The 21,618-nt window shown below is 36.8% G+C and overlaps 1 pseudogene; it reads right to left on the bottom strand.

Annotated features, from left to right (window-relative positions):
- Positions 1 to 3,981: 3,981 nt before the first annotated feature.
- Positions 3,982 to 12,606, bottom strand: LOC121430056 (annotated as a pseudogene).
- Positions 12,607 to 21,618: the final 9,012 nt, after the last annotated feature.

Below are 21,618 nucleotides of genomic sequence, written 5' to 3'. Positions count from 1 at the left end.
AGAATCGGATGAAAACAGAGGAAGTAGTTCCAACTGCAAGATTTTTACCTTATTTTTGCAATGATACACTGTTACCATGGCAACACAATTTCCAACACATGCAAAAAATGTGTCTTGCACATCTTTCCCCCAAGACCAAAATATGTACATACACACCAACATTCAACCCCCTCCACCATCACCCTTCGGCTTGGTTAGCATCTTCATTCAGATATTTGATGCATTAAGATGCGAGGACAAACAGAAGATCTGTTCAAAAAGGGTCTGAATTCAAGAACTAATCCAATGCAAAATAATGCACTGCTATTGAGTTTTGCACTAGCGCTAGTCTACATATCAGATAAAACTGAACTCATAAATTCTGACATTTTTACCCATTTTTTCACTGTTCCTGCAGCCAGATTTTTTGGAGCATACCCCATTCTTAATTCTTATACATAAACAAAGGTCTGGAGAAAAAATCATGCTTTTGTCCACCGTGTCCACAAGTAGGGCATTTTTGACGCTAACAGACCAGACTAAAAGGGAGTAGGTCCAATTTTAGCCATTCTATAACAAAATTAAGTTTGTTAGTTCATATCTTGCACTGTTTCTAACCTTAACACAGCATAACGCCCCACTATTGACAGGTAAAATCCCGTTATGAAAAAAATGTATGGGTCTCCATTTTTTTCTTTTAAATTTTCATTTTTCAAAAGCTCCCTTTGGAGATAAATTGGATCTAACCTCTTTCTGAAATAATATACTGAGACTCTAAATGAGAAAGCTATGCTGTAATAATTTCCATTTTCGATGTCAGAAGTTATTCCTCACAAGGAAAAAACAGTCATGCGCAGTTGCACGCACACTGACCCACTATGTTCCACACTGTGATAGACTTAAAGATAAATTCCAGTATTGGTAACGATCTCAAAATGACTTTTTTACAGAATCTAATATAATGACCACCCAAGTGTCTGTTTATTTGAATAAAACATATGTGCCAAAGGATTCTTGAAGAAATTGTGCAATTGCTGAGAAATAAGCAAAACAAGCGCGGATTCGGTCACTTCCGTCGGGTCTTTATTCCAGCAATAATAATACACTGTCCCACGTGTTCCTATCTGTGTTGGTGACTTTCAGTGTGAACATTTTTCAGCGTAATTTTCAAGATTTCACAAAGTTCAGTTTATGTAACTGTACCAGATCTCGATCCTCGATGATATACTGACAATCAAGCCTGGATTTACAGACTTTCTCATGAAATCAGTGTTTACTGCAACTACTGGCATTTCTCTTTAAACAGATTTGCCACTGTATGAATTCATGAAGTAGCATATTGAATCACAAATTAAATTATTCTAATACTGAGACAAAGTATTGACATTTATCATTTTAACATACATTTCTTGTGTTTCAGTAGGTACTCACAGGATACGTATTCTTGTTTAGGTGGTGTTTTCCTCTCTCCGTAATTGCTGCCTATTATTTTAACATCACTTCCGGTAGTGTATCCATGAACTTCCTCAGAGGATTGTGAACGGCGTCTAAATGGCTCTGACAGCAGACCAACACGCACATTCCATCCAATTGTGAATGAAACGACGATCATTAATATCAATAAGACGTGTTGTATGCGGAATGGCTTGTTTTTCCCAAAAGCCATTTCAATTATCCCAAGCATTCTACAGTATGGAGGAAAGTAATGAGAGAGAAACAAAATCTTATCCATCTGATATGTATTTCTATTTCCAAAAGACATAGGGCCTACCGTTTGCCAAATTTAACACTTCTCATTAGGCCTATATATACCCGGGGGGCACTTCCATTCACGAGTGGATACCATGCGCGACCATGGGGTCTCGAAAAGCACCCTAAACACGTAATTTGCTTATTCTGAAAATGCACCCCTTAACAAAAATTGGCGTGTGAAACCCTACCCTTAACAAGTATTGGAAACAAAACGATACTCTTGGCAAATATTCCCTGGAATGAACCCCTAAACAAGTACAGGGATGTTTTATTGTTACGGGTCCTTCTGTCGTCTGCTTTACCTTATTGGTTTAGTACGACCCCACCTTCTAAACCTGGCGCAAATCGGACTCTAAACACGAAGTTTGGGGGCAAAAAGGACATCCTTTATAAAACATTTTTATTTTGTTTTATCATCCCCGCAAATTCGACCCTAAACGCGTAATTTTCCTAGCGAAATAGATACCCTTTTTCATTATTTTTGTGTTTTTGACACCCTTATCACGTTACGTCACTTTGTCTAAACCCATTTCAGCTAACAATCATTTGGTATCGTTGCCATGGGTCCAATCACCCGTTCTAGGACAATTACCCCCCCCCCGGACAATCACCCTTCCTTGCTAAACAAAAAAAGGAAGAAAAGGCGGAAAAGGAAGAAAAAATGAAAACGAAGAAAATGAGAGAGGGAGAGAGAAAAAGGTGAAAGGGCAATATAAGAGAGAAAGTTATTAACATAAGATAAAGTAGAAAATGTATTGAAACCTGTGCAACCGACCAAGACTTACAATGGTTCACGCCCGGGGGGGGGGGTCACTCAAAAATAATGTGCCGCGGAGGGGACCCTCATTATTACACTCAAATTTCCGTTCCAAGGCATAGCATATTTGTCTTATTGAGAAAAAGAACAAAGAAAAAGCCTCTCCAAAGCAAAGCATTTTCTTCTTATCGAGAAAAAAAGAAGAAATCCGCTCCAAAGCTTGGCATATTTTTCTTACGCCGTTCCGGTCGCATTGATTTGCGACAATGAGCTGTAATTTTGGTGAAATGCGGCCGCAGAGCGCTGTCCGACCATCACCTGTGCGCTAGCGCACCCGGCGGCCGTGCCGCCGGGCTAGCTGCATCATGCACGCATGCCCGTTCCATAGGGATGCGTAAGCACTCTCTTGCTTGCGATCCGTTCCAAGGACCCCGTTTTTTGTCTCGCCCGCGGCACACCCCTACCACTTTTTGGGTCGAGTGCCCCCCCCCCCCGGGAGTCACGCTTGATTCTAACATCGATGCCGGAGAGAAGGTGGGGGGATTTCCGGGGGTAATTGTTTGGGGTAACTGTCTGGGGAATCATTGTCCTCGGGGGCAATTGCGGGGGGGGGGGTAATTGTCAAGGGGGTAATTGTCAGGGGAATACTGTCCAGGGGTATTTGTCGAGGGGGTAATTGTCCTCAGGGGGTTATTGTCCGGGGATAATTGTCCTCGGGGTCTAGTTGTCAAGGGGTAGTTGTCCGGAAGGTGATTGTCTGGGGGTAATTGTCCTAGAATCGGTGATTGGACCAATTGGTGATTGGACCCTTGGGAACGATACCCAAATGATTGATAGCCGAAATGGGTTTAAACAAAGTGATAGCGAACCAACTTATGTTAGACCAAATGGAACGTGGACGAAAATGAGAGTACACCAAGTGGTTATTAGACCAATTGGCTATTAGACCAAAAGGTAATAGACGTAAAGATAATGGACAAAGTGGATATTGGACCAATTAAAAAAAACAATTAGACGTAATGATAATAAACAAAGTGTTATTAGACCAACTGGCTATTAGACGAGATGGTAATTAGACGAAATGGTTATTGGACTATGTTGATAGTTGATTAACTAATGGTAGACGAAATGATATCAGACCATGCGATAGTGGGGAAAAAGGCAGTAGACGAAATGGCAATAAACCGATAAATATCCATACAAAGAGTAATCCTGATTTCCAAATAATTTCATTCTCTTTCTCGTGTCTCAAAATACTAAGTGAAAGCATATTTTATATGTTAATCTGTAGCTCGAGTCCTGAAGAAAATACCGCTCTGACATGGTTGCGACATGTGACATTATGCGTTGGCAATTTGCTGCGACATTATGCGTTGCGACATGTGACATTATGCGTTAGAAAAACTACGGCATTATGCGTTGACTGCGACATTAATGCGTCGGACGCTCTTGGCATAATGTCGCAATCTGCGACATTATGCGTTGCTTCGACATTATCGGTTGTAACAGGCCTTCTGTGCCGTCACTTCATGATTAGTAACCTGTAGATCGACGTCTCTTCTACCTAATAATAGAGGTTCAAGTTACTTTATACACTGTAAAAATGAAGTACTAATTTAGCCCTTACAGTGCTTGTATATAGTGACTGCACGAGTGCTGATTTTCTAGTACAAATTTAAACTGGAAACCAGCACTGGTAGTCCCGCTGGTAGTGCAGTCACTATATATGCAAGCACTGGAAGTTCTAAATTAGCACTTCATTTTTTACAGTGTATGTACCAGTTCAACGCCTTGTTGCCACATTTGGGGCTCCAACATGTCTAAAATCATATTTTCAATATGGTTAAAATGGTTGAAATGGGTTGGGCTTAGGTTCCAGTAACCTTTAGAGCTGTTGCCTCTATTCTAAAAGTATTATATTGATGTTATAAATGTCTTACCTTTTGATTTGAAAAAGTTAATCGCGTCCACTGGAGACCGGTGCGATTCGAAGATCTGTCTCCGGAAGGCTTCGGCAACGATGGCCTTGAGTGGATTTCGAATGAGCATGATAGCAGCCTCGAACCTGTCTCGTCATGCAGATGTGTCTTCACGCAGATGGTGTTGTGATTTTTGTAGTCTGCGTTTCCTCCTGGGAAAACTTTGTTGTCAAAATTGAAGTGATTACGAAAAGAGTATGCATCCGTGTATTAAAGAAAACTACTACACTGTCACTATTGAAGACACCATAATTATCCCCAGGAAACTTACGTCCACAACATTCCGAGGATAAAGTAGTTCGTAGATTTTGATGAAGGAAAGTCCGTCTATACAGGAATCCCACACCCACCCCCTCATCACACTGTAAAAAACGTCGTGTAAAATGTTGAAGGAGAATGAAACCATTGGAACAAGGTAGCTTGTGTGAAAACAGAAAAATCAAAGAAACAGATCAACGAAAGTTTGAGAAAAATCGGAAAAATAATGGGAAAGTTATGAGCATTTAATAGTCGTCCTAGAGTTCCATGGTTTACTGATGATATAAGGATGGAAAAGAAGAAGAAAAGAAAGGCTGAAAGGAAATGGAGAAAATCCAAATCTGTCTCTGACCTTAATGCTTTTAAGACAGCTAGAAATAGGACATTATACGTAATGAATAAGGCCCGTTCTAAGTATTACACTGATTGTATCACTGATAATAGCTCAAACCAAAAGAAACTCTTTGGCATAACAAAGTCCTTACTGAACATGACAAAGAGTGATCTTGTCATACCTCCTAGTGTTGACAACTATGATTTTGTTAATGGACTAGGAGACTTTTTTGAACAAAAAGTAGTAAAAATTCACTGTGATATTGAATCATTGTTACATGAAGAGCAGATTGGTGTTGATGGGTTGCAGAGATGCTTTTCTGCTTCTAACCAGCACGTACTCTCGAGCTTCAAGTTACTATCACTACGTGATGTTAGGAAAATTGTTATGAACCTCAGCAAAAAATCATGTTCCCTCGATCCAATGCCAACAAGATTGGTTGTTGAGTGTCTAGATACCTTACTACCTGTGCTTACGAAAATCATAAATCTCTCATTACATGATGCCAAGTGTTATTCGGGTTGGAAGCTAGCGTTAGTTAGGCCTGTGCCAAAGAAACCTAATTCAGAAGTAAACTTCAATAACTTCAGGCCAATAAGTAACCTTCAATATGTGTCAAAGTTGGTTGAAGGGGCAGTCACTGCTCAAATTCAGGAACATCTCGATCGTAACAACCTCTTCCCCTTAACACAGTCAGCTTACAGGAAGTTTCACAGTACAGAAACAGCCCTACTAAAAGTCAAGAATGATTTACTAATGGCTATGAACCAACAGAAAGTTACCTTTTTAGTACTATTAGACCTTAGTGCTGCGTTCGACACTATTGACCATAGTATACTTGCTGAAATATTGGAAACTGATTTTGGGATAACAGACTCTGCTTTGTCTTGGTTGCAGTCTTACCTTTCCGATAGGCAGCAACAAATATCAATTGGTGACATTACCTCAAAGAAATTTGACGTTAGATGGGGCATTCCCCAAAGGTCCAGGCTCGGACCTCTCCTTTTTTCCCTTTATTCTAGTAGGCTTTTTTCGGTTATCAAAGCATACTCTGAAAAAATATCTTGTCACTGTTATGCAGATGACACTCAATTATACATTTCCTTCAGCCCAGTCAGGGAACAAGAACAGTCCTGTGTTTGTCTCTTGAACTCTGTCTACAGGAACTTCGTAGATGGATGTTGGGCAGTAAGTTGAAACTCAATGATAGCAAAACTGAGTTTCTTATTATTGGAACACCTAGACAAGTGTCTAAACTAAATATAGATTGCATAACAGTTGGAAATACTGTAGTAAAGCAGACCATGGTTGCAAAAAACCTTGGTGTCTGGTTTGACTCGCAGCTAAACATGGAAACCCACATATCCAAAACATGCAAAACTGCCTTTTATCATCTCTACAACTTACGTCATATCCGAAAATATTTAAGCAGCACATGTATTGATACACTGGTCCATGCATTTGTAACAAGCAAGTTGGATTATTGTAATGGACTACTTTTTGGCTTACCAGATTCTCAGATAAACAAATTACAGCGTGTTCAAAATGCATGTGCCAGACTCATTTGTAATTCCCCCAAATTTTCCCATGTAAGGCCCCTACTCAACGATCTACATTGGCTTCCAGTACGTCAGCGAATCAAATTCAAAATAATGCTCCTAACATATAAGATACTACATGACATGACTATCTCACCTATCTCAGTGAACTCCTTAAATTAAAATCACCCACCCAGTCTTACAGGCTTCGTAGTTCCCATGACACAATGCTCCTCAGTCTCCCAACATGTAAAACAAAGATCACACTAGGTGACCGTGCCTTTATCAGTGCTGCACCCAAACTCTGGAATAGTCTCCCTTCCTCAATAAGAAATGCATCCTCTGTCAACTTATTTAAAACCAAACTGAAATCCCACCTCTTTCAAGATAGTTTTTAATAAGAAGTCACTTTTTCATGTTTTTGATTATGTATTTTGTAGAAATAATTAATCTTTACTTATTTTTCTTCGATTAATTTAGTGAACTAAATTTTTGCGTATCCTGTTAATAATTGTTTTTCTGCTTATCTGTTATGTAATGTAATGCGCAGTTGAGTATATCCAAATAGAAATTGCGCAATATAAATTTACAATTATTATTATTATTATATTGCGATCACTAATGCTATGGACATGGCAAATTGGCAATGCGGCAAAGATGTGTGATGTCACTTGTGAACAACTCTCCCCATTACTTTAGAATATATTTCACTTGAATTGCCTCTTTTATCACATCTATCCATAAATCATGTGTTCTTTCTACATGAGGGCATGTAATACATATTTTTTTTAAGAATACATCATGGATAAAGAGTTTGTATCATCATATGAAAAAGCAAAAAGAGACATTTTGAGGGTATTTTATAGTCCACCAAAGGGAAAGTTCATCAGTGACGTCAAACATCCTTGTCGCATTGCCAATGTGAGGATCTCCATAGCATTAGTGCTTGCAATATTCAAATGCTCATAACTTTCTCACTATTTGTCCGATTTTTCTCAAATTTTCTTTATTCTTATTCTTTCATTTTTCTGTTTCTGCACAAGCCTATTTGTTCCAAAGGTTTCATTCCCCATTAAGCACGTTGTTTAAGCCCTTCACTCTAACAACTATTTTCCCCAGTCCACAGGGTTCTTTACTTTCAAAAAGCACACTGTATAAACATTTACAATTTTTCAGACAAACAATAAATAAACATGGTATATACATAATTCATAATACATAGACATGTAGTCAAACTGACTTATTATACAATAAGTTGTCACAGCACAGCCAGATCAATTGGCAAGAAAAATGAGGATACATATATCTAAGAAATAAACACTGGTAATAATTATGTTTGTTACTGTGACAGATTGTTCGAAAAGGTTTCTGATACGAAACCGTTTCTTTCTGAACTTATTTGCTCTGAAATTTGTTTCATAAGTATATTTTTCCATTTCATAATAAAGTTTTAAAGCCGACATAATTGAGGTAAATGAAAGTGTCTCTTTGGCTAAGTATTTCTCTTTTCTTATGATCATCATGACACAGTTAAGAGCATTATTATTTGTAACACAAAATCCAAACAGTTTGTTTTCATTCGTTAACAACTATTAAAGAGTTTTAAAAATTACAATAAAATTTAAACAACTTCTTAATAGAGTGACAGGCTTAAACGATGTGCTATTTTTTAATACTTTTAATCAACTTTTTAATCAAATCATAACCTTCAACAATTACAGGATATGGCATTTCCTTTTGGGGGTTGGATGTATGTAGAAAATCAAAGTTAAATTCCAACAGGAAGACAGGCAAAAGTAAAAATGACTATTTAAATCATCATATACGTATATAGCAGCATCATATTTGGCCTAACTTTGCATGCGGAAACAAAATAAATACACTTTACTTTTTTTCGACAATGGCATATTTCTCTCTGCTGTCCAATAAATACTGCCCGTATGTAGTCCTGTAGCTTTTTCTATCAGTTCTCGCGTCCATGTATTACCGGACCGGGGGTACGAAGCTAACGCAACGAGCGGGAGTGAACCCGGGGAGCCAAAATGTATCGACGAGCATCTTGCGTCTGCAAAAATAATAGATAAATGGATTTCATTTTTATCAATTTTTGGCATTGATTGTTTCATATGTGGGAAAATCATTTTGACTGAGATACGTTTGTCAGTAGGTAAACCAACTCGAACTATGAGATTTCATTGACCCCAAAGAATGGAATGCTGTTCCTTCTCAAGAACCATCTGCTCTTGTTGCAAATTCATCGCTCTTTTCGACGTCGACACCCCTTAAATAAGGGGGAATTTTTAATGTGAGGCGCAGAACGTTTAAAAAGAGTATAGAAAATCTATTTCAAATGACCTTCATGACATATAAGTCTCTGTCGAATTTTGGTAAACCGGAACAGTAGTTTTGTCTTAAGTTCAGAGCCGTACAAAAATGCAAATATGTAGTTTGTTCAAAGTCGAGGAAGACACTGTTTTTTTTTTTAATTCACCAAAGTTCGACAAAGACTTCTTGATGATTGCTCTTTGTCATGAAGGGTATTTGATAATATATTTTCTTTTTTCTTGAATTCTTTCTGAATCGAAGTGTGAAAACCCCTTACTGTTTTTAGTATATTACCTGGAACTGAAGTTCTATAAACAGACATAACTGTTTTTCCACCACAATGATGCAACTTGTCGCCAGCACAATTCAAGTCACAGAGACTGCTGTCGACGTAAGACAGAAATTCTGAACTTGAAGAAACGTTCGTGCAGTAGCATTCATCCCCGCTGCTCAGTGCTGCGTACGTAAAAACCTGCGAAGATAGGGGATATGAAATACAAGTTATTCTTCGTTTCATAATTATCCAACACGGAAACCAGACACGTGCATCCGTACGGTTGTTTTATTGCATATTAGGCCTTTCAGTCAAGCAGACTTCTCTTGAAGGTTTGCTTGATTCGACCACCCGACCTTACTCAGGGGGAACAGCCGCCATGCCGAAGCGTGCAACAAAACTACATAGCACGTTACTTTTTTCATTCATTTATTCAAACAAGCTTTTGTTTTCTTTGATTTTCACAAAGATTTTCTTCGACAGAATCAATTTTTCCATGAACTGATATAAATAAGTCTGTATACCAGGTGGGTTTTGATAAAGCTGTTCAGCGACGTTACGAAAAACTGGCGATCTTTCTTAGGCCCAAAATCACCAATGATGATTTGGTGCGCAAATTAATTACAACGTTGGATCACCAGTCGTTTGTAACTTCAAATGTAACTTCGGAGTAACTTTCAAATATATTGCTTGTAGCTCCCTATTACAAATTGGTTGTTTCCTTTTTACTGACAAATATTAAATCGTATAAAAAAAATGTATAAAAAAGGGATTCAAATTTAACAAATAGCAAAAAGCAGAATAAAATAAACAATCATCAAACTTTGTTTCTCACCGAACTCACCGATTGAATGCAAGAATCTATGCAAGTCTCAATCCTCATTTTGTTGCTGACGCCATGCAAGACAATATTGCCTCCCGTCGACATCTTCTGTTCCCGTCTCCAAACGCATGCGCGATAAAGTCCAGGACTGTCTATCTTGTCCCATGTCAACCATGTTTTATTGAAGGCTGCACATATTAATATCAGAAGGAAACAAATAGCGGAGGTAGATTTTAATGTATCATCACTAGAACAAATCAATCAAAATCAAGACGCACACACCCTCACACGCCCTCATATACATATATATATATACACTGTAAAACTGTGGTGTTAAAACTGACACCAATTGGTGTTAATAGAGGACCACACCCTGAGGTTTAAAATTACACCCTTAGATAACACCAAAGAGTGTAAATGTAACAACCAAAGGTGTTGTAATAACACCTATAGGGGTAAAACTAACACCACCTATTTAACACCGGTGTAAAATAACTGGTGTGGTCCTCTATGTACACCGGTTAACACCACAGTTTTTGCTGTATACATACCGTGTGAGTAAACACCTCACTATTCCCCCAATTTTAGAAGAAAAAATATTTCATGAACACACGTTTATTTTGGTATGAAAGAGTATCCTCTCCCGAATATTTGTGAAACCATATTAATGTGGTATGTGTTAACGTTTGGATGAATTGCAGTGATGTAATTTCGATTTGCGCAAAAGTAAGGCATGACTGCAATGACTGAATCTAGATATCAATGATGTCATTATCCTACAATGGTTGCATTAAAATCCAATTCAAAACACCCTTTCTATAGTTTACATTATAATAAACACTTTTAGTATCAGTTCTCAAGTTAATTTCATTGAAAAGGGATTTTGAGATATGTTTACTAAGTCATTTTTTTTTCTTTACTCAAACAGTACATTATAGATAGATATTACATTATATACTGTATATAGTAATGAGATAAGGCGAGGCCACCTCAACAGATGACGTAGGACACCATTATTCGTCCTGCGACAGCTGTTGAGTTGGCCTCGCCTCATCTCATTATGTTTCATATTCACAACTCAACAGTGTTTGGTACAAGTAAACTTATCATTACACTATATATATATATATATATATATATATATATATACATGTATATATATATATATATCTATATATATAGTTCCCGGCAGAGACATTTTTTCGGCATCACCAATTTTTCCAAAAGGGTAGATGGCTCTGGGAACCTTGATTTAAGCTACACTTACCTTTGTTCTCTTCATCCATTTCTGTCACACTATATATTTGTGTGTGGGTGTTTGCATTATATACATATATACAGAGAGAGGGGGGAGCTATTTCCAAAACTGCTTAGATCAATTTTCACCAAGTTTCAGTTACTTGTCAAAATCTATATACTAGCTCGAGATGATAACACCAAGGAAAAGTTGAAATTCCCATCAGAAAGATTCAAAACTGGCCAATCAAATGTACAACATTTCCAAAGGGAGTAGGTCCAATTTTAGCCATTCTATAACAAAATTAAGTTTGTTAGTTCATATCTTGCACTGTTTCTAACCTTAACACAGCATAACGCCCCACTATTGACAGGTAAAATCCCGTTATGAAAAAAATGTGTGGGTCTCCATTTTTTTCTTTTAAATTTTCATTTTTCAAAAGCTCCCTTTGGAGATAAATTGGATCTAACCTCTTTCTGAAATAATATACTGAGACTCTAAATGAGAAAGCTATGCTGTAATAATTTCCATTTTCGATGTCAGAAGTTATTCCTCACAAGGAAAAACAGTCATGTGCAGTTGCACGCACACTGACTCACTATCCCGGGGGCCACTTACATTGACGAGTGGATACCATGCGCGACCAAAAAAACACGTAAAAAGGATGTCTTTTTCACGATAGGGCACGTTACGTACGTAACGTGATAAGGGTGTCAAAAACACTAAAATAATGAAAAAAGGGTATCTATTTCACTAGGAAAATTACGTGTTTAGGGTCGACTTTGCGGGGATGATAAAACAAAATTAAAATGTATTATAAAGGATGTCCTTTTTGCTCCAACACTTCGTGTTTAGAGTCCGATTTGCGCGAGGTGTAGAAGCTGGGGTCGTACAAAAACAAATAAGGTAAAGCCGACGACCGAAGGACCCGTAACAATAAAACATTCATGTATTTGTTTAGGGGTTCATTTCAGGGAATATTTGCCAAGAATATCGTTTTGTTTCCAATACTTGTTAAGGGTAGGGTTTCACACGCCAATACTTGTTAAGGGGTGCATTTTCAGAATATGGAAATTACGTGTTTAGGGTGCTTTTCGAGACCCCATGGTCGCGCATGGTATCCACTCGTGAATGGAAGTGCCCCCCCCCCCCCCGGGCCCACTATGTTCCACACTGTGATAGACTTAAACAGATTTGCCACTGTATGAATTCATGAAGTAGCATATTGAATCACAAATTAAATTATTCTAATACTGAGACAAAGTATTGACATTTATCATTTAACATACATTTCTTGTGTTTCAGTAGGTACTCACAGGATACGTATTCTTGTTTAGGTGGTGTTTTCATCTCCGTAATTGCTGCCTATAATTTTAACATCACTTCCGGTAGTGTATCCATGAAATTCATCAGAGGATTGCGAACGGCGTCTAAATGGCTCTGACAGCAGACCAACACGCACATTCCATCCAATTATGAATGAAACGACGATCATTAATATCAATAAGACGTGTTGTATGCGGAATGGCTTGTTTTTCCCAAAAGCCATTTCAATGATCCCAAACATTCTACAGTATGGAGGAAAGTAATGAGAGAGAAACAAAATCTAATCCATCTGATATGTATTTCTATTTGCAAAAGACATAGGGCCTACCGTTTGCCAAATTTAACACTTCTCATTAGGCCTATATATACCCGGGGGGCACTTCCATTCACGAGTGGATACCATGCGCGACCATGGGGTCTCGAAAAGCACCCTAAACACGTAATTTGCTTATTCTGAAAATGCACCCCTTAACAAAAATTGGCGTGTGAAACCCTACCCTTAACAAGTATTGGAAACAAAACGATACTCTTGGCAAATATTCCCTGGAATGAACCCCTAAACAAGTACAGGGATGTTTTATTGTTACGGGTCCTTCGGTCGTCTGCTTTACCTTATTGGTTTAGTACGACCCACCTTCTAAACCTGGCGCAAATCGGACTCTAAACACGAAGTTTGGGGGCAAAAAGGACATCCTTTATAAAACATTTTGATTTTGTTTTATCATCCCCGCAAATTCGACCCTAAACGCGTAATTTTCCTAGCGAAATAGATACCCTTTTTTCATTATTTTTGTGTTTTTGACACCCTTATCACGTTACGTACGTAACGTGCCCTATCGTGAAAAGGACATCCTTTTTACGTGTTTTTTGGTCGCGCATGGTATCCACTCGTCAATGTAAGTGGCCCCCGGGGGCCTTTATAAATCCAGAGATATAGATTCAGGAAAGAATTCACAACATTGCGAATTTTGTCACCAATATCGTCTTGTCGTGATTTTGAATTGGATTGAAATTGATTTTTTTTTCATTGCTTGAACGAGCGGTAATCAAACAAGCGCCTGGAAAACATGAATGGAAGGAGGCCGTATTCCAGCCGGACAGCCAATTTGAGGATTGCTCTGCATGGCCAATATGATTTCAGTTAACGGATATATATACTATATACACACACATATATATATATATATATATATATATATATATATATATACATATATATATATATATATATATATATATATATATACCTACATATATATATATATATATATATATATATATATATATATATATATATATATATATATATATATATATATATATATATATATATATATATATAATGTACATACATAAACAAAAAAGCATTGATAAGCCTAGGACATCGATCGTTAGGAAGAGAGAACAAATTGTATGTAGTTTGAATAGGCCTTTCTTTCACACTTTATTCACAATGCAGAAAACAGTATGAATTAAAACTTTGTTTGATATTGACTATATCTTGTTGAGAAATTATGAAAGAAAAGATGGTCGTTGATATCATAAATCTCGTCATCTGGGGTCCGTAGCAGAAAGAGTTGCGATCAAACGCAACTCAAAAAATCTGTGGCGCAACTTGATTTTCAGCTAATGAGCAGGCGCGGATCCAGGAGGGGCCGAGTCGGCCCCGCCCTCCCCCCCCCCCCCCTGTTGCACCCACAAATGTAATAACGCCCACAAATGTAATAACACTTTACCCACAAATGTAATAACACTTTACCCACAAATGTAATAATTTTTGATCGCCCACAAATGTAATAATGACTTTACCCACAAATGTAATATATTTGAAGGGATTTTTGGCGAATCCGTTCTAAACTAAATCCTATAGTAATGCGTTCATATAGCACAAAAGTGCAAAGTCTTTTTTCAGACCGGGTTAATAAAACATCAAAGTACAAATATAAATCCAAAGTCTTTTTTCCAGACCCGGTTGTTAAAAAAATATAATTAAAGTCCAAAGTCTTTTTTTCCAGACCCGGTTGTTAAAAAAATTGTGATATAAGTCCAAAGTCTTTTTCCTGACCCAGTTATTTCAAAATTTATAATATAAGTCCAAACTAAGATACGATAATGATATTCCTGTGGAAAAAATGGGAATCGAGCTTAATTTTTTCTCCAGACCCAGTTAATTAAAACTGGTGGAATTAATGTCTTTGTTGTTGTTTCAGCTGTATATTGTGAATATATGCACTAAGAGTAAATTGAGAATCAAGCGTAGTCTTTTCTCCAGACCCGGTTACCTGTTATTTAAACATTATGAATAACAGTTTAAAAACAGTATAAAGACCCCATAATCTTATTAATACTGGATATAGCGTAGTCTTTCAGCCCGACCATTTTTTTCTTCAAAAAAGCTAATAGTAAGAATTAAAAAAAATCAAAGTCTAAGACCAAACAAACCTTCAACCTAAGAACCTGTTTTAAAAGAGGTTTAGAGTGTTGTCTTTATTCCAGACCTAAAACAGTTACGAAAAAAAATCTTCTAACATAAGACCTTATATTCTTATTCTCGTGGAATAACACGAGTTTTAAAACGTACTGTTTCCTCCAGACCCGGCTATTAAAAAAAAGTAACTGAAAAACTTCGAATCTAAGACCCAATTTCCAAAGTTTCACCCAGTAAAAATACGTCTTTTTTAAAACAGTACTACTACCCCTACAAAACATTGTAATAACGCGTGGGTAAAGCAGACATCCTTTCTCCAGACTTGGTTACTATTTGAAAAATAAAATAGTTTTTACAATTATTCTAAAACGAATACCCAATAATCTAATTACTGTGGAACAACATTAAGACCGATTGTCGAAGATCGACTTTCCTCCAGACACAATTATTTCTGGAATAAAAAATTAATAAAACTCAATCCCCAACAACGAATCTAAGAACCAACAATCCTCCAAATTAAGACCATGCATGTAGAAAAGCACATGTTTAGAGCGTTGTCTTTATTCCAGACCCGGTGATATAAAAATGATTTAAACGATCCTAAAAAAAAGACTCATATTCTTATTCTTGTGGAATAACCCCAGTATTATGCTTAGTCTTTCGTCTGGACCCGGTTATTCAAAAGATAAAGAAATATTGAAAAAAATGACAGCTGAGACCAATCTTCAAAATTAAACCCACTTAAAATGATTGGGCTAGTGTTGTCTTTACCCCTCACCGACGTATATTATAACTTTTGAAACGACCGGGTCTGAAAAAAAGACTTTGGACTTGCATTATAATTTTTGAATTAACCGGGTCTGGAAAAAAAGACTTTGGATGTCTATTATAATTTTGAAACAACCGGGTCTGGTAAAAAGACTTTGGACTTGCATTATAATTTTTGAATTAACCGGGTCTGGAAAAAAAGACTTTGGACGTATATTATAATTTTGAAACAACCGGGTCTGGTAAAAAGACTTTGGACGTATATTATAATTTTGAAAACCGGGTCTGGAAAAAGACTTGGACTTGTACTGTAATATTTCATTAACCGGGTCTGGAAAAAAGACTTTGAACTTTTGTGCTATATGAACGCATTACTATAGGATATTATTTTAGAACGATTTCGCCAAAAATCACTTCAAATTTATTACATTTGTAGGTAAAGTCATTATTACATTTGTGGGTAAAGTGCATTATTACATTTGTGGGTAAAGTGTTATTACATTTGTGGGCGTTATTACATTTGTGGGTAAAGTGTTATTACATTTGTGGGCGTTATTACATTTGTGGGTAAAGTGTTATTACATTTGTGGGCGTTATTACATTTGTGGGCGATTATTACATTTGTGGGTGTAACACCCCCCCCCCCCATTTTTTGACAGCCTGCAGAAAAAAAGTTGTACTCTTTATCTTGATAGAAACTACGAAAAGCAGAGAAAAAAAGTAAGAAAGAGGTATATATACCCATGATGTGTAATTTACTGCCTCGTAACGGCCGGCCCGACCCCGAAAGGAAACAAGAAAAAGCTAAGGGGAAGAATTGGAAAATAGACTTTATATAAAAATTTTCACTCACGCTTCGTGCTCGCATTGCCTGTGTAATGAATCCCATTCAAGAGGATTAAACGACACTAATTCATATATCCAGTTCTAAAGTCAATTTGCACACAATATTTTAGCTCGCACATCAAGCTTTCATTATTTTGTTTGATTTACACAAATTGTAATATCAAAATTTTCAGCTCGCCCTGCGCGCTCGCATTGTTTGATTTGTGAGATACCTATCCTGTTTGGAAAATCTTTCAAAAATTTGTCAAAATGCTCCGTTATCATGTCAGTAAATCAAAAAACTAAGCTCGTGCTTCGCGCTTGCATTTAATTGGTAATTATAATTAAGGCATTTAGGAACGCTATACAGACATGACAGAGTACACTATATCATAGCGTTTACACTGTAGATCAATTTACAACACTTAACAGCTTGTTCTTTATTTAAATAAAAACGCGCTTAGACTGTCCAGTTTGTAGTTTGGAATATAAAAAAAATAGCTCTTTTAATTGGTGATACTTGTATCCTCTGTATTAATCACTAAAACGGTAATAACTGAGTCCCTTTTCAAGTTACTATAATAAAATTTCGGCTCGCTCTCGCATTGTTCAGTTGGATAATTATCTTTGTTCATGATCATAAAAACTGCCCAGAATCTTCTAAGGACAGTTCTAAGGACATAAAATAAAGAATTTTAGCTCGCTTTCGCACTCTATAAGACCACATAAGATACCTTATCTTGTTTATAACGATAAGAGCTAACATTTACTTAAAACTTTAGTCTTAAGTTAGGAATACCCCCTGAAAAACCAACAAAAAATCAGATTATGGCGGCCGATCGAGAAAAAATATTAATGAAAATATTTCCCCCCCCCCCCCTCCATTGGCGAAAGCTGGATCCGCCTCTGATGAGGCACCCATATTCGGGACTTGCGCTTGATATTTTGACTTGCGTTTAAGCCCAACTCTTTCTTTGCAACAGACCCCTGAGGTGTTTAAGCAAGGAAGGCAGAAAAAAGGGAAATTATGTTTTACCTTTGTCAAGAACTTGAAGCTAATATTATAAATTAATAATGCCCTAAGAGGAGAGAGAAAGGAAGAAGTGGATTGAATTTGCCCGTTAGTTTGGCAAGGTATTGTCTCTTAAACACGATGGCCTGTATTTTGACATCAGGTTTAACTTAGACCAAGGTCTAACTCTGTGCAAAAAATAATGTGACCCAAAAATTCAACAAATTCTGTTTGTATTGCATATTGCTTATATTTACTATCTTGTTTCCTCTTACTTTTATATTGAAGAAAAATACCTTAAAATATTATTCCCAGACAATTATGAACAATGTCGGTGTCATATGAGTAATAATAAATTGGATTTATACTGTTAGAGCTCTGTGCCCCAATTGGCTTTCCATATTTACACCACAACTTCAAAGGGAATGAAACCTTTGGAACAAATAGGCTTGTGTCAAAAGAGAAAAATCAAAGAATAAAAACAAAGAAAGTTTGATAAAAAAATCAGAATGTAATGAGAAAGTAATGAGAAAGTTATGAGCGTTTAAATATTGTAATCACTAATGCAATTTAGATCCTCCTAGTGGCAATGCGACACGGATGTGTGATATCACATTCCCTTTGATGGACTATAAAATACCCCCCCCCCCAAAAAAAATGTCTATTTTTGCTTTTTTTCTTATGGTGATACAAACTATCCATTATGTATTTTTTTAAATCTGTATTACATGCCCTCCTATAGAAAGAACACGTAATCTACTGATAGATGTGATAAAAGAGGCAGTTTAAGTGAAATATAAATACTAAAGTAATGGGGAAAGTTGTTCACCTGTGACATCACACATCTTTGTCGCATTGCCAATAAGAGGATCTCCAGAGTATTAGTGAAAACAATATTTAAATGTTTATAACTTTCTCATTATTTGTAAAAAAAATTCTCAAACTTTCGTTGATCTGTTTCTTTGATTTTTCTGTTTGTACACATGCAAGCTATCTTGTTCCAAAGGTTTCATTCTCCTGTAAACCAGGGTTTAATCTAAAGCCGAGTTCAGAATACGGGCTGATGTGTATGTAAGATTAAATTTTGTTGAAAATAAATGCCCTTGTTATAGATGAAAGGGAAAAAAAGGTGTTATATTCTTTGTTAAACACTTGGGAATAACAACAGATGTCACTGACTATATGCCCGGTACACACAATAGTGGGGTGGCAGAGCGAGGCTTCACCCAGCAGTTAGTAGGGAGATTTCCCAATTTCAACGGTGATGGGTTCGAGGTAAATCTACAGTATATTGAAAATGCAAGTCAGTCAAATCACAATGGACAGCTGAGTGGTCTTTGTCGAAAGTTGGCCGACCGGGACAACAGATCGTCCTTATATTTGGACCGGAAGAAAACAATTGCAAACATGTCGTTTGTCCAGAGTCCAGGGCGACACTGCTTTGTCACGAGGGCTTTTGACAATAGGTTCTGTGCGTTCCAGAAGACGTCTGCGTAATTTGCGAAAACTCCCCATTGATTACGAGGATGACGACTGTACATAAGGGTTGGTGCATTATCAGATGTGTACAGCCCGATTGATGCCGAGGCAAAGAGAAAACAAAGTATCGTTGATGTGCATTTCCATTTCAGTTTAAAGCTAGAATTTCAAGTAAATTTAGTAAAGTTAAAGTCCTATCATTTTTATGTCGCCCAGTAGATTTAGCCAAAATCATGATTCATATTGCCGTATCATTTCATCGATATAATCACTTCCAAATAAAGAATTTGGAGAATACACACACACACACACACACACACACATATATATATATATATATATATATATATATATATATATATATATATATATATATATATATATATATATATATATATATATATATAGTAAATAGTGGTAGTAAAATACGAGCTGTGATTGGCTGGATTTGTACCACGTGACCTCCCTTCAAAAAGTTATATTGTACATATGTACAATATAACTTTCGATTTTTGGATGGCAAAATCCATGATGGGGGGCTTAGATTAAGGGATCTATTTACTATAATAAATAGTGAACGTTCTATCATACAATATTACTGGACTATATGAACTCCAAATATAAAATTATCCCTCGTGCAAGCCTATTTCACCGAGGCCGAAGGCCGAGGTGAAATAAACCTGCACTCGGGATAATTTTATATTTGTCGTACATATAATCCAGTATATTGTACAATAGATTGTACACTATTTATATAATATATATATATTTGAGATCAGTAGTATGGAGAGGGCCGTAGCAAGGTCAATACCCGTCTTCGTCAAGCTTTCGGGCACTTGCCCGAATCAGAATCAGGATCTAAACCAATATATGCCTACTAATAACAATGGTAAATACAATGCAATGCAATATATAATGGAGATAAGTAATTATAGTCCATTAAAAAATAATCAATTATACATGCAAGGTAAGTCAATATGTAACGAAGTATAGAATATATAGTTACCGCAGGGTCCGTAAGTATAGTGTATTGTTGACAGTAAAGTTAAGTGTGAAGTGAGGTCAGGTGTGGATGGGTGAGTTCATTAAAGGGTGACGGGGGTCGTTTATTGGTCGGCGTTTATACCACATGGTCTTAATGTTTTGCGTTTGTGTATCCAATGAGATTCCCTTTTCATGATGGTGTCGTGTTTCTTGTTTTTTACTATTTCGATGGCAGTGATGTTAATGTTGTACTGTATGCCCGGGAAGGTTGAAATGTATGGTGTATGGGAGGGTTTTGCTTATGGGTTTGTTTTTGTTGTAATTGGTTACTTCTGATCTAGTGTTATTTAATCGTGTGTATAGTGTTGTTTCAGTCTTTCCGACGTATTGCATGTTGCATTTAGTGCATGTTAGGAGGTAGATGACCCATGAGGATTTGCAGTTTATGTGATCGCGTATGTTGACTGAACTTGTGAATGTCGTTGTTTCTTGGATGTGATGGTTGAGTGAACATTTTTTTGTTTTGCATTTGTAGAACCCTAGCTCTGGTGTTGACATGTCTGTGATAAAGGTGCATGTCGTGTCACTGGTGTTATGATTAAGTGTTTGATTGTTTCTGTTGTGATTTTCTGTTTCCGTTTGTGGTGATTTAGCGTTTACTATAGTAAGTCGCGTAGTGATCTTCTTCGGCGGAAGGATGTCATCGGCAGTGGCGTAGCTACGGGGGGGGGGGCCTGGGGGGCACGTGCCCCCCCCCCCTGAGATTTGGTGTGCCCCTCCAGGTGCCCCCCCCCCTGAAAAAAATTGGCAAAGCAAAAAAAAGAGAGAGAGAGAAAGAAGAAAAGAAAAGGGAAAAGAAGAAGAAAGACAGAAGAAAAAAAAGAAGAGGAAAATAAGAGAAGAAAGACGAGTGAATGAAATAATGTGAGGGGAAGACTTTCAAAAAAAAGCTTTCATGTTACTATTAAAAATTTTTGCTTCGCGCCAGAATTGCCTGTTCGATAAAATTCATATCTTGCTCAATAGGCTGATATGGAGCAAGTTTTGAAGTCAAAATACAAAACATATTTTAGCTCGAACATCGAGCTTTCATTATTTTTTTTTTTCATTTACAAATTTAAGTGCTCTGTAAACTGTCCGATTTTATGGTCTGCATATCAGCTTTTTAAGCTCACGCTGCGTGGTCGCATTGTTTGATTTGCCAAGTTCCTATTGTCTACGTGTATTCCATAATGTTCCATTAAAGAAATGTATTCAGAATGCCTATAGGTCTTAATTTAAACATGCGCGATAGCCTGCATGCTCTAAATTTAAAGTGTACTTAAATTATCCAGTTTCATATCAGAATATCAATAATTTTCTGCTCACGCTTCACGATTGCATTATTAATGATACCCAATTAACTATATCCTATTTATGATTTACAAATATGAACAGAGTGTCCCGCTTTTAGGTCTAAAATCTCAATTTTCTTCCTCTCGCACGAATCGCATCAATTGTTTAGTTATACATACCTATCCCATTTATTTATACAAAAAGT

Source organism: Lytechinus variegatus, chromosome 1 (genome assembly GCF_018143015.1).
Source record: "Lytechinus variegatus isolate NC3 chromosome 1, Lvar_3.0, whole genome shotgun sequence".
Lineage (NCBI taxonomy): Eukaryota > Metazoa > Echinodermata > Echinoidea > Temnopleuroida > Toxopneustidae > Lytechinus > Lytechinus variegatus.
Note: the sequence above shows the minus strand (reverse complement) of the source record. Positions and strands in the feature narration are given on the sequence as shown.